Below are 24,862 nucleotides of genomic sequence, written 5' to 3'. Positions count from 1 at the left end.
ACATTTTATTTTTATCGAAAATTTTGTCAACATTTTATTTTTATCGAAAATATTGTCAAAATTTTATTCTTTTTGTTTTGTTATTGTTGGTTTTGTTCTTTAAGCATTGTTGTTGTTTTTTATTGCAGCTTGAAACCATACATTGACTAAACTACAAGTGTAGCTTAACCTTTGTTTTGAATTTATTTCGGCATAAGCCGGCTATCAACAAAACATTTTTTCGGAAGGTTCAAGTGTGGTTCATTGTTGGGTTTAATGAACTGCCTGAATTTATTCTGATAATTGATTGATAGTTTTGTTGCAAGTAGAGGATGCTGATGAGGAATGTGGTAATTCCGAAACGAGCGTCCATCCAACCATCTTGCAGTCTATAGGGCTTTGCCCAAGAAAATTTGACAAACATTATTTTCCCCTGTTGGTTAAGCTGCTCTTGCAGTTTAATCAATGAATGGTTTTAAGCTAAACTCAAAAACAAAAACAATTTATTTTAATAGAAAATGTTGTCAAAATTTTAGTTCCATAGAAAATTTTGTACAAATAGGAAATGGTGTTAAAACTTGTATAGAAAATTATGTCAAATTTTATTTCTCAACAAAAATTTTGTCAAAATTTTATTTCTATAGAAAATGTTTGTCAAAATTTTATTTCTATAGAAATTTTTTGTCAAAATTTTATTTCTATAGAAAATTGTTGTCAAAATTTTATTTCCATAGAGAATTTTGTCAATTTTTTTTCATTATAAATTTTTTTTCATAAATTTATTTCTATAGAAATTTTTGTCAAAATTTTATTTATAGAAAAAATTTTCTCAAAATTTTATTTCCATAGAGAATTTAGTACAAATTTTATTACTATAGAAAATTTTGTCAAAATTTTATTTCTGTTGAAAATTTTGTGTTTCAAAATTTTATTTCTATAGAAAATTTTGTTAAAATTTGATTTCTATAGAAAAAATTTTGGGTAAGAAATTTATTATTATAGAAAATTTTGTTATTTTTTTATTTCTATAGAAAAAATTGTCAACATTTTATTTCTATAGAAAATTTTGTCAAAATGTTATTTCTATAGAAAATTTTGTCAAAATTTTATTTCTATAAAAAATTTTGTCAACACAATATTTTTAAGTAAATAGGTGGCGAATATGCACAGTGTAAAACAGAGTGTGAAGCTGTGCACACTAGAATAAATCCTTGAAAACGGTTTTGACGAAGTCAACCGAAATATTGGAAATAAAAATAATAGAAAAACATCAATCTTGTGTTTTTTATTCGACTCATAGCCGAAACTATGAAAAATAATTCTAAACAAGTATATACGGGCGTAAGTTCGGCCAGGCCGAATCTTATGTACCGTCCACCATGGATTGCGTAGAAACTTCTACGAAAGACTGTCATCCACAAATTTCAACTCACTCGGATGAAATTTGCTCCTCCAAGAGGCTCCAAAACTAAGTCGGGATCGGTTTATATGGGGCTATAAATGATTATGGACTGATATGAACCACTTTTGGCATGGTTGTTAAATATCATATACTACCACCACGTACCAACTTTCAACCAGATCGGATGAATTTTGCTTCTCCAAAAGGCCCGGAGGTCAAATCTAGCGATCGGTTTATATGGGAGCTATATATATATTTATGGGCTGATAGGAACCAATTCCTGCATGGTTGTTGGATACCATATACTAACATCACGTACCAAATTTCAACCGAATGGGAAGAATTTTTTTCGTCCAAGGTGCTCCGGAGGTCAAATCTGGGGATCTGTTTATATGGTGGGCAATATATAATTATGGACCGATTTCGACCAATTTTTGCATGTGTGTTTGAGGCCATGTATTAACACCTCGTACGAATTATCAACTGAATCAGATAAATTTTGGTTTTCCAAGAGACTCTGCAAGCTAAATCGGGGGATCGGTTTATGTGGGGGCTATATATAATTATGGACCGATGTGGACCAATTTTTGCATGGTTGTTAGAGACCATATACTAACACCATATACCAAATTTCAGCCGGATCGGATGAAATTTACTTTTCTTTGAGGATCGGCAAGCCAAATTTGGGGGTCCGTTTATATGGGGGCTATACGTAAAAGAGTACCGATATGACCCATTTGCAATACCATCCGACCTACATCAATAACAACTCCTTGTGCCTAGTTTCAAGTCGGTAGCTTGTTTCGTTCGGAAGTTAACGTGATTTCAACAGACGGACGGACGGACATGCTCAGATCCACTCAGAATTTCACCGCGACCCAGAATATATATACTTTATGGGGTCTTAGAGCAATATGTCGATGAGTTACAAACGGAATGACAAAGTTAATATACCCCCTTCCTATGGTGGAGGGTATAAAAAAATTGTGAAAATGTAATTTCTATAGAAACTTTTGTCAAAATTTATTTTCTCTAGAAAATGTTATTTCTGTTGAAAAAGTTTATTGCTGTCGAAAAATTTTATTTCTATAGATAATTTTGTCACAATTTTATTTCTACTGAAACATTTTTTTAAGTTTATTTCTATCGAAAATTTTGTCAAAATTTCATTTATATAGAAAATTTTGTCAAAATTTTATTTGTATAGAAAAATTTGTCTAAATTTTATTTTTGCAGAAAATTTTGTGTAAATTTTATTTCTATAGAAGATTTTGTGAAAATTTTATTTCTATAGAAAATTTTGTCAAAATTGTATTTCTATGGAAAATCGTGACAAAATTGTTATACCCTTCACCACTACTGTGGTACAGGGTATAATAAGTTTGTGCATTTGTATGTAACGCCAAGAAGGAGTAATCATAGACCAACCTTTTAGTATACGGATCGGCTTAGAATTAAATTCTGAGTCGATTTAGCGATGTCCGTCTGTCTGTCTGTCCGTCTGTCTGTCCGTCTGTCTGTCTGTCTGTTGATGTATTTTTGTGTGCAAAGTACAGCTCGCAGATTTAGTCCGATTGTCCTAAAATTTAGTATAGGGTCCTGTTTCGGCTCAAAGACGATCCCTATTGATTTTGGAAAAAATCGGTTCAGATTTAGATATAGCTGCCATATATATTTTTCGCCGATCTGGTCACAATTGGCGTGTATATCAACCGATCTTCCTCAAATTCCGTACATCTGAATATTTTATGAGTCTCGAAAAACTTGCCAAATATCAGCAAAATCGGTTCAGATTTAGATATAGCTCCCATATATAGCTTTCGCCCGATTTACACTCATTTGCCCACAGAGGCCAATTTTTTGCTCCGATTTAGTTGAAATTTTGCATAGGGAGTAGAATTAGCGTTGTAACTATGCGTGCCAAATTTGCTTGAAATCCGTTCAGATTTGGATATATCTCCCATAAAAAGCTTTCGCCCGATTTACACTCATATGACCACAGAGGCCAATTTTTAACTCCGATTTAGTTGAAATTTTGCACAGGGAGTAGAATTAGCATTGTAGCTATGCGTGCCAAATTTGGTTGAAATCGGTTCAGATTTAGATATAGCTCCCATATATATGTTCTTCTGATTTCGACAAAAATGGTCAAAATATCAACATTTTCCTTGTAAAATCACCACTGCTTAGTCGAAAAGTTGTAAAAATGACTCTAATTTTCCTAAATTTCTAATGCATATATATCGAGTGATAAATCATAAATAAACTTTTTCGAAGTTTCCTTAAAATTGCTTCAGATTTAAACGTTTCCCATATTTTTTTACTAACATTGTGTTCCACCCTGGTGCATTAGGCGACTTAAATTTTGAGTCTATAGATTTTGTAGAAGTCTATCAAATTCTTCCAGATCGAGTGATATTTAAATGCATGTATTTGGGACAAACCTTTATATATAGCCCCCAACACATTTGACGGATGTGATATGGTATCGAAAATTTAGATCTACAAAGTGGTGCAGGGTATAATATAGTCGGCCCCGCCCGACTTTAGACTTTCCTTACTGGTTTTTTACTAACATTGTGTTCCACCCTAGTGCATTAGCCGACTTAAATTTTGAGTCTATAGATTTTGTAGAAGTCTATCAAATTCTGTCCAGATCGAGTGATATTTAAATGTATGTATTTGGGACAAACCCTTATATATAGCCCCAACACATTCTACAAAGTGGTGCAGGGTATAATATAGTCGGCCCCGTCCGACTTTAGACTTTTCTTACTTGTTTTCTATAGAAAATTTTGTAAATATTTTATTTCTATGGTAAATCGTGGTGTGATGTAGCTTCAATATAGCGCGATTTGAATTCTGTGGTTTCTAGACATAAAAATAGACATATCATGAGTTGCGTAAAATTTAAAGTCTAGAGGTATTACAGGTCCGTTAATTGGTGTGGCGAATATGGTGTGAATTTGCTATAGCTATAGATTGTACGGTCCATGTTCTGTGTCCATATATTTGCTTGGCAGTGTATCTGTCATCAAATCCAGCTAAAATTTTATACATTTTCAAGTAATCCGCTACGACGAAGAGTTTCCAAAGGAAACAATTATTTGATTGATGGTGGTAGGTATTTAAGATTCGGCCCAACCGATCTTAAGCCGGAATTTTGTGTAGACACATCATTTATAATGTGAGCAAATAAAATATGTAAAGAATAATTTGTATTCAAATAACCACTGTGCCTTTAGCAAATTCATCTCCACCTCTAGCTGAGACATCACTATCGTCATCATGTTTCCTCGAACACCGCCATTATCCTCATCAGCCTCCGTATTGTTGGCTTTATTGATAGTAAATTTATTTGTATGTTCGTTCATATTATTTAGATGGGCCTGAGTATATACAAACGCAACCACAAACGCACAAACACATTCGTTCTTCCTCTCTGTCACTCGCTTTCTCTTTGTAACTCATATATTTAACTATAAATATATCGGTCTACAAGTGTCTAGTGCCACTATGGATGAGTATATGTGTGAAGGTTCTCTTTGGGATGTGGGTGAGTGCATGTATACAGCTGCGAGTGTGGATGAGTCTTTGAACATTTCAGTAGTTCTAAAGGACATCCATAGATTATTTGTATATATGTATGTGTGGCTTTTGGATCATTTTTCATATCTTTCAAGTGTCTGTGGCTGTGAATATGTTTTCATTTGAAATAGTCTACTTATGTTCCTCTGTCAGTTTGGTGGGGAGGGGTTCTGTTGATTTCTTTCATTGCTTAGCCTCTTTGGCATTCCTTTGAGCTTTGAGTTCACTTGACAGGATATCTGTACAAATGAATTGCTCTACTATCTTTCTCTTCGCCTCTCTTACAAAGTGAATTTCAAACTAGTTTCATCCATTCGATGATGGAACCAGACATCATAATATTTTGTTACAGATACCATGTTCTGAGTTGTTTTTTTAATGATTTTTGTTTAGTGACGGAATTATGTACACTCATGGGATGGATATACGAACACTCGTTTTGGCAATAAAAATGTTAATTAATGTGTGCGTAGAGGACACAATGAACGTCAAATATCATTATCAATGAGGAAATTATTTTATAATATGTTTGTTTGTGATATCACATTTATATCACCCGCGGTAGTATTCTACCAAAAATTGTAGAAAAAAAATTTTTCTATGCAAATTATGTTAAATTTGGACAAAAGTTTCTATAGAAATAAAATTTTGACAAAATTCTCTATAGATATAAAATATAGACAACATTTTTTATAACAAAAAATTTTGACAAAATTCTTTATAGAAATAAAATTTTGACAAAATTTCCTATAGGAATAAAATTTTGTCAAAATGTTGTATAGTAATAAAATTTTTTAGAGAAATAAATTGTTGACAAAATTTTCTATAGAAATAACATTTTCTATAGGAATGAAATTTTTAAAATTTTTCTAATGAAAATATTTTTTAGGCAAAATTTTCTATGATAATAAAAGCTTGATAAAATCTTCGATGGAAATAAAATTTTAACAAAATGTTCGTAAAATTTTCTATAAAAATAAAATTTTAACAAAATTTTCGATGGAAATAAAATTTTGACAACATTTTCTATAGAAATAAAATTTTGAAAAAATTTTCTATAATTATAATTTTGATAAAATTTGCTATAAAAATAAAATTTTATATAGGAATAAAATTTTCTATAGAATAAAATTTTGACAAAATTTTTACAAAATTTTCTATAGAAATAAAATTTTCATAAAATTTTCTACAGAACTAAAATTGTGATAAAATTTTCTATAGAAATACAATTTTGACAAAATTTTCTATAACAAATAAAATTTTGACAACATTTTTCTATAAATGTAACATTTCGAAAACAAAAATTTTGGCAAAAAAAAAATATAACGAAATTTCTGTATAGAAGGAAATTTTTCACAAAACACAAGAATGAAATAAAATTTTGACAAAATTATCTATAGAAATAAAATTTCGATACAATTTTCAATAAAAATAAAATGTTGACAAAATTTTTTTGACAAAGTTTTGAAAATTTTTTTTCTATAAACACAAAATTTTTAAAATAACTTTCTCTAGAAATAAAATTATGAAGAATTTTTTCTATAGAATGAAAATTTTCACAAAACTCACGATAGAAAATTTTTTAATACAATTTTCTATAAAAATAAAATGTTGACAAAATTTTTTATAGAAATAAAATTTTGCCAAAATTTTCTGTCCAAATTATATTTTGACAAAATTATCTATACAAATAAAGTTTTGACAAAAATTTTAATGGAAATAAAATTTTCGGAATATTTTCTACACAAATAAAATATGGACAAAATGTTCTATAGAAATAAAATGTTGACAACATTTTCTGTAGAAATAAAATTTTTACAAAATTTTCTATAGCAAAATAATTTTGACAAAATGTTCTATAGAATTAAAATTTTGACAAAATGTTCTATAGGAATAAAATATTGCAAAATTTTCTATAAAATAAAATTTTTCTATAACTATAAAATGTTGAAAACTATTTTCTCTAGAAATAAAAGTATGACGAAATTTTTCTATAGAAGGAAATTGTTCAAAAAACTCACAGAAATAAAGTTTTTACAAAATTTTCTATAGAAATAAAGTTATGACAAAATTTTCTATAGAAATAAACTTTTGATACAATTTTCAATAAAAATAAAATGTTGACAAAATTTTTTAAAGAAATAAAATTTTGACAAAATTTTCTATAAAATTAAAATTTTGACAAAATTTTTCTATAAATATAAAAATTTTTAAACAATTTTCTCTAGATATAAAATTATGAAGAAATTTTTCTATAGAAAGAAAATTTTCACAAAACTCACGATAAAAAAAAAATTGACAAAATTGTCTATAGAAATAAAGTTATGACAAAATTTTCTATATAAATAAAGTTATGACAAAATTTTCTATAAAATTAAAATGTTGACAAAATTTTTTATAGAAATACAATTTTGACAAAGTTATCTATAAAAATACAATTTTGATAAAATTTTTTTATAAATATAAAATTTTGAAAAAAATTTTCTATAGAAATAAAATTTTGACGCAAATTTTCACAAAACTCACAATAGAAATACAATTTTGACAAAATTTCATATAGAAATAAAGTTATGACAAAATTTTCTATAGAAATAAAATTTTTACAAAATTTTCTATACAAATTATGTTATATTTTGACAAAATTATATATACAAATAAAGTTTTGACAAAAATTTTTATGGAAATAAAATTTTTGCAAAATTCTCTACACAAATAAAATTTGGAGAACAAAATTTTCTATAGAAATAAAATTTTGAATAAAATTTTCGATAGAAATAATTTGTATAGAAAATTTTGTAAACATTTTATTTCTATAGAAAATTTTGTCATAACTTTATTTCTATATGAAATTTTGTCAAAATTGTATTTCTATTGTGAGTTTTGTGAAATTTGACAAAAATTTTCTATAGAAATAAAATTTTCGAAAAATTGTCTACACAAATAACATTTTGACAAAATGTTCTATAGAAATAAAATTTTGTAAAATTTTCTATAGCAAAATAATTTTGGCAAAATGTTCTATAGAAATAAAATTTTGACAAATGTTCTATAGAAATAAAATTTTGACTAAACGTTGTATAATAAATAAAATTTTGCAAAATTTTCTATTGAAATAAAATTTAACAAAATGTTCTATAGAAATAAAATTTCGACAAAATGTTCTAAAGAAATAAAATAGTGATAACATTTTTTGGTGAAATAAAATTCTGATTTTTTTTAATAAAGTTTTGTGATAATTTTCTATAAAAATAAAATTTTCACAAAATTATCTATAGAAATAAAATTTGGACCAAAAATGTAGAACATATAATAGAAATAAAATTTTTAAAAAATTTTCTATAGAAATAAAATTTTAAAAAAATTTTCTATAGAAATAAAATTTTGACAAAATTTTCTATAGGAAAAAAATTTGACAACATTTTTTGGTGAAATCAAATTCTGAGAAATTTTTTGGTTAAATAAAATTCTGAGAAATTTTTATTTTTAGAAATAAAGTTTTGTGAAATTTTTCTATAAAAATAAAAATTTGACAAAATTTTCTATAGAAATAAAATTTTCTATAGACATATAATAGAACAGAATTTTTTTATAATTTTCTTATAAAAAATAAGCTTTTGTTGGAAAATTTCCTCCAGAAAAGAAAAATTTTCTTTAAAGTCAATATCTTTAAAAAATTTAATTTTCTTTTAGGTCAAAGTCCTTTCTCCGTTTTGTAGAAATAATAACTTTCCCTTGTTGGTGCAAGCTTAAAATATTTAAAACTTCCACACATTTACTGGTCAAGGGATATTTCTACACACAAATAAATTGTCACTATTAGGAGTGATCACAAAATAATAAAACATTTCTCTCGAAGGAGCAATTGTTTTCATAATAACCACAAAAAATTAATAAAAACAAGTAAGGAAAGTCTAAAGTCGGGCGGGGCCGACTATATTATACCCTGCACCACTTTGTAGATCTAAATTTTCGATACCATATCAAATCCGTCAAATGTGTTGGGTGCTATATATGTAGGTTTGTCCCAAATACTTACATTTAAATATCACTCGATCTGGACAGAATTTGATAGACTTCTACAAAATCTATAGACTGAAAATTTAAGTTGGTTAATGCACTAGGATGGAACACAATTTTAGTAAAAAAATATGGGAAACATTTAAATCTGAAGCAATTTTAAGGAAACTTCGCAAAAGTTTATTTATGATTTATCGCTCGATATATATGTATTAGAAGTTTAGGAAAATTAGAGTCATTTTTACAACTTTTCGACTATGCAGTGGCGATTTAACAAGGAAAATTTTGGTATTTTGACAATTTTTGTCGAAACCAGAAAAACATGTATATGGGAGCTATATCTAAATCCGAACCGATTTCAATCAAATTGGGCACACATGACTATATTACTAATTGTACTCCTAGTGCAAAATTTCAACCAAATTGGGCCAAAAATCTGGCTTCTGGGGCCATATAAGTCCATATCGGGCGAAAAATATATATGGAAGCTATATCCAAATCTGAACCGATTTCAATCAAATTTGGCACACATGACTATACTACCAATTGTACTCCTTGTGCAAAATTTCAAGCTAATCGGGATAAAACTCTGGCTTTTAGGACCATATTAGTCCATATCGGGCTAAAGATATATATGGGAGCTATATCTAAATCTGAACCGATTTCAATCAAATTTTTCACACTTGACTATACGACTAAATGTTATGTTTGTACAAAATTTCAAGCAAATCGGTATAAAACTCTGGCTGCTGGGTCCATATTAGTGCATATCGGGCGAAAGATATATATGGGAGCTATATCTAAATCTGAACCGATTTCTTCCAAAATCCATAGGTTTCTACTCTGACCCAAATTAGGAACATGTGCCAAATTTGAAGGCGATTGGACTTAAATTGCGACCTAGACATTGATCATAAAATGTGTTCGCAGACAGACGGACGGACGGACGGACAGACGGACATGGTTATATCGACTCAGCGACCCACCCTGAGCGTTATTGGCAAAGACACCATGTGTCTATCTCGTCTCCTTCTGGGTATTACAAACATATGCACTAACTTATAATGCCCTGTTCCACATTGTGGCGCAGGGTATAAATATGGCAAACATTTAAATCTGAAGCAATTTTAAGGAAACTTCGCAAAAGTTTATTTATGATTTATCGCTCGATCTTCTAATACATATATTTAGAAGTTTAGGAAAATTAGAGTCATTTTTACAACTTTTCGACTAAGCAGTGGCGATTTAACAAGGAACATGTTGGTATTTTGACCATTTTTGTCGAAATCAGAAAAAACTTATATATAGGACCTATATCTAAATCTGAACCGATTTCAATCAAATTTGGCACACATGACTATATTACTAATTGTACTCCTAGTGCAAAATTTCAACCAAATTGGGCCAAAACTCTAGCTTCTGGGGCCATAAGTCCATATCGGGCGAAAAATATATATGGAAGCTATATCTAAATCTGAACCGATTTCAATCAAATTTGGCACACATGACTATACTACCAATTGTACTCCTTGTGCAAAATTTCAAGCTAATCGGGATAAAACTCTGGCTTCTGGGTCCATATAAGTGCATATCGGGCGAAAGTTATATAGGAGCTATATCTAAATCTGAATCGATTTCAACCAAATCTGGCACGCATATCTATAATGCTAAATCTACTCCCTGTGCAAAATTTCAACCAAATTGGGCAAAAACTCTGGCTTTTAGGACCATATTAGTCCATATCGGGCGAAAGATATATTTGGGAGCTATATCTAAATCTGAATCGATTTCAATCAAATTTTTCACACTTAACTATACGGCTAAGTGTTATGTTTGTACAAAATTTCAAGCAAATCGGTTTAGAACTCTGGCTGCTGGGTCCATATTAGTGCATATCGGGCGAAATATATATATGGGAGCTATATCTAAATCTGAACCGATTTCTTCCAAAATCAATAGGGTTCTATTCTGACCCAAATTAGGAACATGTGCGAAATTTGAAGGCGATTGGACTTAAATTGCGAGCTAGACTTTGATCACAAAAATGTGTTCACAGACAGGCGGACGGACGGACGGACAGACGGACATGGTTATATCGACTCAGGGACCCACCCTGAGCATTATTGCCAAAGACACCATGAGTCAATTTAGTCTCCTTCTGGTTGTTACAAATATATGCACTAACTTATAATACCCTGTTCCACACTGTGTATAATGATAACAACCTGTAGTTGTCTGCAGTCGTTGTGGTATTGTCCGTCCGACCATCGAGTTATCGGCCCCCTAAAAAATCTAATTCCATCAAAATTGACCCCCAGATGTAACTTCTAGATCTTCCTGGAAGAGAAAAGTTCATCCGTTACATTTGAAATTTTGAAACAAAAAATCTTTGTTTCTTTAAAACAATCTAACCAACATTTGTTAAAATGCCTGAGCTATCGAATTTACAGAATATCTTAAAATCACATGTAATATTAATTGTTTTACAATTGTTTAAAATTAACTTGGAATTATACAGGAGAACGAAGCATTTAGTCATTGGTTGTTGCAAAGAATATTCTCTTTGTCATATATGACCATTAACTTGTGTTCGCTCCACCATTTCAACAATGAGAAAATAATGTGTGCGTGTGTGTGTGAAACCTTTCATGATTTTTGTGAAATGAAGTTGGAAAATGATATTTCCCAAGGTTTTGGGCTTTCATCGTTAATGCCAATGGAATGGGAGGGCTGTAGTTCATTCCGATTTGGAGCCTTAAGCTGCTTCCTTTGAATGATAACAAGCATGAAAGCGAACACACACACAGACACAATGAATGCGTATATCCTTTAATTGTCAAAATATGCTCAAGTTTAAAGAAACTGCTTTCGTTTGTTTCATACTTTTCACTTATTTCAAAATTATTCACGTACTTTGTGCTGGAACATTCATGAGCAGATGTGAAAACTTTTGAAATCGTTGCACCATCGTTTGTATCATGCGGAGAAATATGTCTGCTTTCTTTTGAAATGCTTGTATACCGAAATCCATATTCATACAACATTCTGTGTGGCGACATTTATATGGGAGTGTGAGTGTGTGTGTGTTTGTATGTGTAGCCGGTGTTATTGTGACAATATTTACTGAATTTAGCTGTAACCATCAATATTTGAGTTGAGTAAAATTTTGTCAATTGACATGAGGAACTCATTTTTTTTTTTTGCAAAATAGCACAGTGCCTATAAAAGGGGATTGGATTTGCTATGAAACCAAACCATCTATACAAGAGAACAAAAAAAAATATTAATCATTCAAAATTGCATTATTGTTTTTCAAAATATTTTCCATGAAACTCTTCACCCTTTTGCATGATTTTGACCAATATGAATAGTATGAGCCGATTTTCTAAACCAGCACATATTGTTTAGTCGAATTTGAAGATTACTAAAGGAACTCTTGGGAATTTTTTGACAAATAGCTAATTAGTCGAAAACTATATGTTCGACAATTGTATCCCTTTTTGGAAAATTTTTAATAGCACAATGAATTGTCCTTAAATAATTTGTCTGTTGTGCATGGTGGCGTTTACGCAATTAAATATACTTGATAGCAATCATACGCACCCGTAGTCTCTGATCAGTATATGTATCAAAGGTGTGTGCATCAGAGATGGTCCGAGTAGCGATTTTTTTATACCCTCCACCATAGGATGGGGGGGTATATTGACTTTGTCATTCCGTTTGGAACACATCGAAATATTACTCTAAGACCCCATAAAGTATATATATTCTGAGTCGTGGTGAAATTCTGAGTCGATCTGAGCATGTCCGTCCGTCCGTCTGTTGAAATCACGCTAACTTCCGAACGACTTGAAATTTGACACAAGTAGTTGTTATTGATGTAGGTCGGATGATATTGCCAATGGGCCATATCGGACCACTTTTACGTATAGCCCCCAAATAAACCGACGCTCAGATTTGGCTTGCGGAGCCTCTTGGAGGAGCAAAATTCATCCGATCTGGTTGAAATTTGGTACATGGTGTAGTATATGCTCTCTAATAATCAGGCAAAAATTGGTCCACATCGGTCCATAATTATATATAGTCCCCATATAAACCGATCCCCAGATTTAGCTTGCGGAGCCTCTAAGAGAAGCAAAATTCATCCGATTCGGCTGAAATTTGGTACAAGGTGTAACTATATGGTCTCTAATAACCATGCAGGAATTGGTCCATATCGGTCCATAATTAGACGTAGCCCCCATATAAACCGATCCCCAGATTTGACCTCCGGAGCCCCTTGGAAGAGCAAAATTCACCCGATCCGGTTGAAATTTGGTACGTGGTGTTAGTATATGGTCTCTAACAACCATGCAAAAATTGGTCCATATTGGTCAATAATTTTATGTAGCCCCCATTTAAGCCGATCTCCAGATTTGACCTCCGGAGCTCTTGGAGGAGCAAAATTTATCCGATCCGGTTGAAATTTGGTACATTTTATTACAATACAAAATTTTGCCAAGATTCTATTTCTGTAGCAAATTTTGTCAACATTTTATTTCCATAGAAAATTTTGTCATTTTGTTTTTATAGAAAAAATTTTATTTTTATGAAAATTTTGTTAAAATTTTATTTCTATAAAAAAAGTTTAGCAAAATTTTATTTTTATAGAAAAGTTTGTCAATGTTTTATTTCTACAAAAAATTTTCTCAAAATTTTATTTTCATAGAAAATTTTGTCACAATTTTATTTCCATAGAAAATTTTGTGACAATTTTATTTCCATAGAAAATTTTGTCAAAATTTGATTTCTATAGGAAAAAATTTATTTTTTTGAAAAATTGTTTCAAGATTTTATTTCTATAGAAAACATAACATTTCGACCGAAATTCCGTGTGTTACCAGAGTGTCAACAATGCCTTCTATTGCCTTCAGCATTAATTGCATATGTCACGTAATATACGCTTAAAACTGAAGTGCCACAAGGGTAACATCGGTAACGTAAGTGACGATAGGTTTAAGTGGAAGCCCGAATAAGATTAAGGCTCACTTAGACTATTCAGTCCATTGTGATAATTGACGATGCTTATATGACAAAATCGCAGGTCAATAAGCATCATTTTAATCAGCGGCTTCCTTTTACAAACTAACCACTGTTCTAAGACACGAGATAAGCACTTAGAATACTTGAACTTGTTCACTTGTTAACAAACACATGAACGAGCATAGAGGTAATACGCATACCGAAACTGAAATTGACATTTGTATGGCAAGAATACAAGAACACACACATGCAGCCAACTTCAATCTCCTAACATTATCCCAACACACACACACACACGTACCTATATTATTGCGTGGCCATTCCATGCACAAAGCTACACTTAATATATCTCTCACTCACTCTTTCTCCCGCATTCTCCCTCTCTCTCACCCTTATACAAATGACAAAATTTTCTCAACTGAAGATTCTTTGCTTCATCTCGTATTCATGCGATGGCTTTTAATCTCGAATGGTTGTATGAAATGCTTGGGTATGTGGGATACATGGGAAGGTGGGGGCGGGTTATATTGCCAATAGGGAATTGCAATTTGTGTGTGTGTGTGTGTGGTGGAATACTTGCAATACATTCTTTTGTGTCTTTACATTTGGATTTACACAACAAATTTGTATGGATGGGCCATGGATAGGTCTGTCTATTAATATTTAAAGGAAATCTAACATAAATTATGAGACAAATACGGTTATTAGAATTATATTTTGTGTATTTTACGGGTATTAGACACTTAAATATTTATGCAATGCTAACGTTACTTGCTATAACAAGTGAGTTTATGCCATATGCATAATCGCATTGACATGTACTCTATATACAATCGAGTTCTTTAATACGAATTGGAATGCGTGTGTTTTGGTGTGTGTGAGAATAATTGAGTGCGTGAGTTTTTTTTTTTCTTCTCTGTTTTGCCTAAGGAACATACAAATCCATTAATAATTTATTATGACTGTCTTGTGTAAATGTTTAATCCAATTCTATGCCCTATTATTATCCATAAAATATTTGACTACATTGAACTTCGATTACAATGTCGAAAAATGTGTTGCTTTTGAATTTTTATTACTTGAAGTTTATGTATTTTTGTTGTATTTCTATTGTTAAGTTATCCTAACCATGGCCTATTGACTTTTCCGCATAATTAAATATGATGGAAATTAAAAAGAACTTTTTCATAATTAAATTGTCATAATTTAAATATTTTATTTTTTTATTTTTTCTAACTATTTATTTATTTTGGGTGATTTATAAAATTTATTTAAATGATAAATTGTGACCATTTAAAATTATGACTAAACACGTAAGGAAAGCCTAACGCTGACTATATAAGAGCCCGTATCATTATGTGAACGAACATTTATGATACCATCTGCAGTCCTTCAATTTTGTTGGGAGTTATATACGTGGGTTGCGTTTTATTTGGCGGGATTGGGCAACCCGTGCATATTTTTGTAACACCCAGAAGGAGACGAGATAGACACATGGTGTCTTTGGCAATAATGCTCAGGGTGGGTCCCTGAGCCGATATAACCATGTCCGTCTGTCCGTCCGTCCGTCTGTCTGTGAACACATTTTTGTGATCAAAGTCTAGGTTGCATTTTAAGTCCAATCGCCTTCAAATTTGACACATGTTCCTAATTTGAGCCAGAATAGAACCCTATTGATTTTGGAAGAAATCGGTTCAGATTTAAATATAGCTCCTATATATATTTTTCGCCCGATATGCACTAGTATGGACCCAGCAGCCAGAGTTTTATACCGCTTTGCTTGAAATTTTGTACAAACGTAACACTTTGTCGTATAGTCAGGTGTGTAAAATTTGATTGAAATCGGTTCAGATTTAGATATAGCTCCCGTATATATCTTTCGCCCGATATGGACTTATATGGCCCCAGAAGCCAGATTTTTGGCCGAATTTGGTTGAAATTTTGCACTAGAAGTCCAATTAGTGGTATAGTCAAGTGTGCAAAATTTTATTGAAATCGGTTCAGATTTAGATATAGCTTCCATATATATTTTTCGCCCGATATGCACTTATATGGACCCAGAAGCCATATTTGTATCCCGATTAGCTTGAAATTTTGCACAAGGAGTACAATTGGTAGTATAGTCATGTGTGCCAAATTTGATTAAAATCGGTTGAGGTTTAGATATAGCTCCCATATATATTTTTCGCCCGATATGGTTAGGTTAGGTTAGGTTAGGTTAGGTGGCAGCCCGATGTATCAGGCTCACTTAGACTATTCAGTCCATTGTGATACCACATTGGTGAACTTCTCTCTTATCACTGAGTGCTGCCCGATTCTATGTTAAGCTCAATGACAAGGGACCTCCTTTTTATAGCCGAGTCCGAACGGCGTTCCACATTGCAGTGAAACCACTTAGAGAAGCTTTGAAACCCTCAGAAATGTCACCAGCATTACTGAGGTGGGATAATCCACCGCTGAAAAACTTTTTGGTGTTCGGTCGAAGCAGGAATCGAACCCACGACCTTGTGTATGCAAGGCGGGCATGCTAACCATTGCACCACGGTGGCTCCGTGGTGCAATGGTTAGCATTGCACCATATGGACTTATATGGCCCCGCAAGCCAGAGTTTTGGCCCAATTTTGTTGAAATTTTGCACAGGGAGTAGATTTAGCATTATAGCTATGCGTGCCAAATTTGGTTGAAATCGATGCAGATTTGGATATAGCTCCCATATATATATATATATATATATATATATATATCTTTCGCCCGATATGCACTTATATGGACCCAGAAGCGAGAGTTTTATCCCGATTAGCTTGAAATTTTGCACAAGGAGTACAATTGGTAGTATAGTCATGTGTGCCAAATTTGATTGAAATCGGTTCAGATTTAGATATAGCTTCCATATATATTTTTCGCCCGATATGGACTTATATGGCCCCAGAAGCCACAGTTTTGGCCCAATTTGGTTGAAATTTTGCACAGGGAGTAGACTTAGCATTGTAGCTATGCGTGCCAAATTTGGTTGAAATCGATTCAGATTTAGATACAGCTCCCATATATATCTTTCGCCCGATATGGACTTATATGGACCCAGAAGCGAGAGTTTTATCCCGATTAGCTTGAAATTTTGCACAAGGAGTACAATTAGTAATATAGTTATGTGTGCCAAATTTGGTTGAAATCGGCTCAGATTTAGATATAGCTCCCATATATATGTTTTTCTGATTTCGACAAAAATGGTCAAAATGCCAACATTTTCCTTGTTAAATCGCCACTGCTTAGTCGAAAAATTGTAAAAATGACTCTAATTTTCCTAAACTTCTAATACATATATTTCGAGCGATAAATCATAAATAAACTTTTGCGAAGTTTCCTTAAAATTGCTTCCGATTTAAATGTTTCCCATATTTATACCCTGCTCCACACTGTGAAACAGGGTATTATAAGTTAGTGCATATGTTTGCAACACCCAGAAGGAGACGAGATAGACACATGGTGTCTTTGGCAAAAATGCTCAGGGTGGGGTCTTGAGTCGATATAGCTCCCATATATATATTTCGCCCGATATGGACTTATATGGCCCCAGAAGCCAGAGTTTTACCCTAATTTGCTTAAAATTTTGCAAAAGAAGAACAATTAGTACTATAGTCAAGTGTGCCAAATTTTATTGAAATCGGTTCAGATTTAGATATAACTCCCATATATATCTTTCGCCCGATATGGACTAATACGGTCCCAGAAGCCAGAGTTTTACCCCAATTTGGTTGAAATTTTGCACAGGGAGTAGAATTAGCATTGTAGCTATGCGTGCCAAATTTGGTTGAAATCGGTCCAGATTTAGATATAGCTCCCATATACAGCTTTCGCCCGATTTACACTCACATGACCACCGAGGCCAATTTTTTACTCCGATTTAGTTGAAATTTTGCACAGGGAGTAGAATTAGCATTGTTGCTATGCGAGCCAAATTTGGTTGAAATCGGTTCAGATTTAGATATAGCTCCCGTATATAGCTTTCGCCCGATTTACACTCATATTACCACAGAGGCCAATTTTTAACTCCGATTTAGTTGAAATTTTGCACAGGGAGTAGAATTAGCATTGTTGCTATGCGTGCCAAATTTGATTGAAATCGGTTCAGATGTAGATATAGCTCCCATATATGTTTTTCTGATTTCGACAAAAATGGTCAAAATACCAACATTTTCCTTGTTAAATCACCACTGCTCAGTCGAAAAGTTGTAAAAATGACTCCAATTTTCCTAAACTTCTAATACATATATATCGAGCGATAAATCATAAATGAACTTTTGCGAAGTTTCCTTAAAATTGCTTCAGATTTAAATGTTTCCCATATTTTTTTTACTAAAATTGTGTTCCACCCTAGTGCATTAGCCAACTTAAATTTTGAGTCTATAGATTTTGTAAAAGTCTATCAAATTCTGTCCACATCGAGTTATATTTAAATGTATGTATTTGGGACAAAGCTTTATATATAGCACCCAACACATTTGACGGATATGATATGGTATCGAAAATTTAGATCTACCATTATGAACATTTGATCGCAAAAAAATTGTTCACGCTGGATCCTATACAATTTGTCAATAGCTCAAAAAAGGCTCTTGTCAATTTTGGTCGAAAGAAAAAAAAACAAAAACTCAACTTTTTATTAAGTTCAAAATCCAGTTTTTCAAAAGCAGGAAGAAAATACGAAAAACGACTAGCATGATTACAGCAGACAATTTCTGTTTCTGACGTTTCAGAAACAGTATCCAAATCAAAAGTCGAATAATCGACAGTCGACTTTTTCCAAATTTGTCGACTCTTAAAATTGTTGAAAAAGTCCAATGGTTGACATTTCTACATTTTGATAAAGCAAACTCAAAAAGTTGAAAATTTGAATAATCGAATTTTCCAAATTTGGAAAAACTTCAAAAATCGAAAAAAAATAAAATACAAATTTCATTTATTGAATTCAATTGAAATTTCATCTGAGGACATATGAACATTTTAATCAGCGAATAATTTTGTACTTACTCTTGTCTCCACATTAATGGCACCGATTTAACAGTCAATTATCTACGAAGAAATACAAAAAAATAGAGTTTTAATATTCCCCAATGATAAATTATGTAAATTCTACGAGATGTTTCCTGAACCGTTTAATAAATAAATGGTGATTTATGAAAATAAAAAACATATCAAATTCAAAAAAAAATCCAAATCTATAAAAGCCGATATTTTAAATATCCAACAAATCAAACAAGTCGGAAATTTATAGATTTGGAAAAAAAAAAATCAAAAACGAAAAATTCAACTGATGTCGAATAGCCGACAGACGGGATTTCAAATTTATGAGTAAGCTGGAATGGTTTCTGAATCAAAAAATAGACAAATTGAATTTTGTATAGTCGCAACATTCGACTTTTCCAAATTTTGAAAAAGTCGAAAAGTTGAGTAATAAAATTTTTCAATAAGTCAAATCGTAGGAACATCGATTTATCCAAATTTGGCAAAAGTCGAAAAATCACCTTCTGGCTTCTTGCTGCAATCCCTAGTCATGAGTCATAAGTCGACTATTTCAGAAATTAAAGATTCGAAAAATCGGCCTTTTTAGTTTTGGAAAAAATCCGAAAATAAAATGACTTTTGCAAAAGTCGATTAGCATAATCGACTGTCGGCTTATCCAAAATTTGAAACAAAATCTAAAAGTCGACTTTTTAATTGTCATCGCAGTGCCTAAAACAGTCTCACTGTATAGCAGCCATGTGTAGAATACCACCAATCGATTAGGATTAAGGTGTTGTGATCACGGTTGCCATAGTTGGTAGAATTCCACCAAAAAATGGTAGATTTTTTACTGTTTGGTAGATTGGTAGAATTTTTTATGTTTTGGTAGATTTTGCAAAGAGGAGAAATACATTTTGAACAAAATTTTCTATAGAAATAAAATTTTGACAAAATTATCTATAGAAATAAAATTTTGACAACATTTTCTATAGAAATAAAATTTTGACAAAATTTTCAGTAGAAAAAAACAACTTTGACAACATTTTCTATAGAAATAAAGTTTTGACAAAATTTTCTATAGAAATAAAATGTTGACAAAATTTTCTATAGAAAAAACAGATTTGACAAAATATCCTATAGAAATAAAATTTTGGCAAAATTTTCTATAGAAAAAACAAATTTGACAAAATATCCTATAGAAATAAAATTTTTACAAAATTTTCTCTAGAAATAAAATGTTGACAAAATTTTCTACAGAAATAAAATTTTGACAAAATTTTGTATAGAAATAAAATTTTGACAAAATTTTCTATAGAAATCAAATTTTGACAAAATTTTCTATAGAAATAAAATGTTCACTAAATTTTCAATAGAAATAAAATTTAGACAAAATTTTCTATAGACATACAATTTTGACAAAATTTTCTATAGAAATAAAATTTTGATAATTTTCTATAGCAATACAATTTTGACAAAATTTTCTATAGAAATAAAATTTTGACAAAATTTTCTATAGAAATAAAATTTTGACAAAATTTTCTATAGAAATAAAATTTTGACAAAATTTTCTATAGAAATAAAATTTTGACAAAATTTTCTATAAAAAAAAAATTTTGACAAAATTTTCTATAGAAACAAAATTTTCTATAGAAATAACATTTTGGCAACATTTTCTATAGAAATGAAATTTTGACAAAATTTTCAGTAGAAAAAACAATTTTGACAACATTTTCTATAGAAATAAAATTGTGACAAAATTTTCTATAGAAATAAAAATTTGACAATTTTCTATAGAAATAAAAATTTGACAATTTTCTATAGTAATACAATTTTGACAAAATTTGTTATAGAAATAAAATTTTGACAAAAAACAGAAAAAACAAATTTGACGAAATATCCTATAGAAATAAAATGTTTACAAAATTTTCTACAGAAATAAAATTTTGACAAAATATTCTATAGAACTAAAATTTCAACAAAATTTTCTATAGAAATAAAATTTTGACAAAATTTTCTATAGAAATAAAATTTTGACAAAACTTTCTATAGAAAAAACAAATTTGACAAAATAATCTATAGAAATAAAATTATGACAAAATTTGCTATAGAAATAATATTTTGACAAAATGTTCTTTAAAAATAAAATTTGGCACAATTCTCTATAGAAATAAAATTTTGAGAAAAATTTTCTGTAGAAATAAAATTTTTAGAAAATTTTCTATAGAAATAAAATTTTGAGAAAATTTTCTATAGAAATAACATTTTTACAATATTTTCTACAGAATTAAAATTTTGACAAAATTTTCTATAGAAATGGAATTTTGACAAAATTTTCTATAGTAATACAATTTAGACAACATTTTCTATAGACAAAAAATTTTGACAAAATTTTCTATAGAAATCAAATTTTGACAAAATTTTCTATAGAAATAAAATTTTCACTAAATTTTCAATAGAAATAAAATTTAGACAAAATTTTCTATAGACATACAATTTTGACAAAATTTTCTATAGAAATAAAATTTTGGCAATTTTCTATAGCAATACACTTTTGACAAAATTTTCTATAGAAATAAAATTTTGACAAAATTTTCTATAGAAATAAAATTTTGACAAAATTTTCTATAGAAATAAAATTTTGACAAAATTTTCTATAGAAATAAAATTTTGACAAAATTTTCTATAGAAAAAAAATTTTGACAAAATTTTCTATAGAAACAAAATTTTCTATAGAAATAACATTTTGACAACATTTTCTATAGAAATGAAATTTTGACAAAATTTTCAGTAGAAAAAACAATTTTGACAACATTTTCTACAGAAATAAAATTTTGACAAAATTTTCTATAGAAATAAAAATTTGACAATTTTCTATAGAAATAAAAATTTGACAATTTTCTATAGTTTTACAATTTTTACAAAATTTGTTATAGAAATAAAATTTTGACAAAAAACAGAAAAAACAAATTTGACGAAATATCCTATAGATAAAATTTTTACAAAATTTTCTCTAGAAATAAAATTTTGACAAAATATTCTATAGAACTAAAATTTTAACAAAATTTTCTATAGAAATAAAATTTTGACAAAATTTTCTACCCGTGTAAAAATTGGTGGATCTGGCCAGATATTATTAGATCTCCTGCCATATCTGATTAGATATGATAGTATATGTAGGCAGATCTGAACAGATCCGAAAAATGGTAATATCTGATCAGATCTAATTCCTTTAGAATTAGATCTGACCAGATCTCAAATTTGGCCCACATCTAATTATATCTAATTTGATATAATTAGATGTTAATATATCTAATTATATATAATTTTATCTACAAATTTCCAAAATTAGTGAAATTACAGTAATTTATAAAAAAGATTTATTTTATGGTTTTATAATGAAAAGAGTATTTAATATTATAAGTTGGATCAAACATATGTACATTAATATATGTCTAGGTATAAACGTCTAAGAATTAAAAAACAAACAACAAAAACAAAATATATATACATAGCCACGAAGGGTTCTGGCATTCAAATTTCCCAAGGCGTTAGTACATTGCTCTCTGCAAATAGTTCTTTAAATGAGTCTCGCAATTCCTTTATTTGGCTACTCGGAATGAAAACTCTGAAAAATATAAAATTTACAGAAGAATTATCAGTCTATTTAAAGATACATATATTTGCAAATAATACATATACTTACCAAAATGTGCTTCTCGTACCCAATAATTTAAACCAGCGCTATGAATAATTGCACGGGAATGTATCCGGTTCACAATGCATATCATCTCCAAATTTGTATTCTTTTTGATATTGGATAATACTTCCTTCTGTCGCAACTTCGGATATGGCCTGGTCACAAATCTTTACGTTGCTCCGCTGTCTTCTTTTAATCTTTTCCTGACTACCACAAATTCATCCTCCTAAAACAGAGAAAATATTCATAATTAAAACTAGGAACAAAACAAAAAACTTACCTTATCACAGCTTCTCATACTCCTTTATCTTCCTCGAAAAATGAGAAGACATTCGATTTTTATATGAAATAAATATATGAAACTCGAATTATCAAATATTTGATATAATTTTCTTTTTCAAATTTAATAACAACAGGCGTTGCTAATGGTGATAGTTATGGGGTGACATTTTTGAAAACAAAAAGACAGTTGTGTCTGAAAGTTAAGCATTTTATGAAGACACTTCAAAATTATTTTTAAAAGGGTTTCTTGAAACTGTCACAACATACCAAGATTGTTTGGTGATGTTCACCACTTGTTTTGATGTGCGACCAAACATACGTGCTTGTAACCAAGTATATCACGTTAGTATTCTCGTAACAAACACATTATTTTTACACACAAACATATACAAATATTTTTTATCCGTGTTACACAACTGGTTCATGATTTAATGCGATATATATAATAAGATATGGAGCTATATATAGTATATATAATTAGATATGATGTCATATATGAAGATATATAATTAGATCTTACCAGATATGACTGATATAAATAGATATAACAACACATATAATGAGATCTTGAATCAGATCTAGTCATATATAACACTATACATAACATATCTCCGTAGATCTATTTATATCTACAACCATATCTGAGCAGATATAATTATATATACTTTGTTATTATTAGACATGATTAGATCTCTCAATTTTTACACGGGTATAGAAATAAAATTTTGACAAAATTTTCTATAGAAAAAACAAATTTGACAAAATAATCTATAGAAATAAAATTATGACAAAATTTGCTATAGAAATAATATTTTGACAAAATATTCTATAAAAATAAAATTTGGCACAATTCTCTATAGAAATAAAATTTTGAGAAAAATTTTCTGTAGAAATAAAATTTTGAGAAAATTTTCTATAGAAATAAAATTTTGAGAAAATTTTCTATAGAAATAAAATTTTTACAATATTTTCTACAGAATTAAAATTTTGACAAAATTTTCTATAGAAATGGAATGTTGACAAAATTTTCTATAGTAATACAATTTAGACACAATTTTCAGTAGAAAAAACAATTTTGACAACATTTTCTATAGAAATAAAATTTTGACAAAATATTCTATAGAAATAAGATTTTGACAAAATTTTCTATAGAAATAAAATTTTGACAAAATTTTCTATAGAAATAAACTTTTGACAAAATTTTCTATAGAAATAAAATTTTCACAAAATTTTCTATAGAAAAAAAATTTATAAAATTTACTATAGAAATAAAATTTAGACAAAATTTTCTATAGATATAAAATTTTGACAAATTTTTCTATAGAAATAAAATTTTGACAAAATTTTCTATAGAAATACAATTTTGACAAAATTTTCTATAGAAATAAAATTTTGACAAAATTTTCTATAGAAATAAAATTTTGACGAAATTTTCTATAGAAATACAATTTTGACAAATATTTCTATAGAAATAAAATTTTGACAAAATTTTCCGAAGAAATAAATTTTGACAAAATTTTCTATAGAAATAAAATTTTGACAAAATTTTCTATAGAAATAAAATTTTGACAAAATTTTCTATAGAAATAAAATTTTGTCAAAAATTTTGTATAGAAATAAAATTTTGTCAAAAATTTTGTATAGAAATAAAATTTTGACAAAATTTTCTATAGAAATAAAATTTTGACAAAATTTTCTGTAGAAATAAAATTTTCTATAGAAATAAAAATTTGACAATTTTCTATAGTAATACAATTTTGACAAAATTTTGACAACATTTTCTTCAGAAAAAACGAATTTGACAAAATTTTCTATAAAAATAAAATTTTGACAAAATTTTCTATAGAAAGAAAAATTTTAATAAAATTTTCTAT

At 29.4% G+C, this 24,862-nt stretch overlaps 2 long non-coding RNA genes across 2 annotated transcripts in view; both read right to left on the bottom strand.

The window, feature by feature from the left end:
• The window catches only part of LOC142228772 (uncharacterized), a 212,051-nt gene that overhangs the window by 91,440 nt on the left and 95,749 nt on the right, over window positions 1-24,862 (bottom strand). The window contains exon 2 of the long non-coding RNA XR_012720265.1: window positions 19,037-19,078. This is a non-coding gene — a long non-coding RNA (uncharacterized LOC142228772). The remainder of the gene's footprint in view (window positions 1-19,036; window positions 19,079-24,862) is intronic.
• On the bottom strand, window positions 22,582-23,168 carry LOC142230698 (uncharacterized). The gene is made up of 3 exons (XR_012720780.1): window positions 22,987-23,168; window positions 22,713-22,932; window positions 22,582-22,634 (listed from the first exon to the last, which is right to left on the bottom strand). It is a non-coding gene; the product is annotated as an uncharacterized LOC142230698 (long non-coding RNA).

This window comes from Haematobia irritans, chromosome 3 (assembly GCF_050003625.1).
Source record: "Haematobia irritans isolate KBUSLIRL chromosome 3, ASM5000362v1, whole genome shotgun sequence".
In the NCBI taxonomy this organism is placed as follows: Eukaryota; Metazoa; Arthropoda; class Insecta; order Diptera; family Muscidae; genus Haematobia; species Haematobia irritans.
Note: the sequence above shows the minus strand (reverse complement) of the source record. Positions and strands in the feature narration are given on the sequence as shown.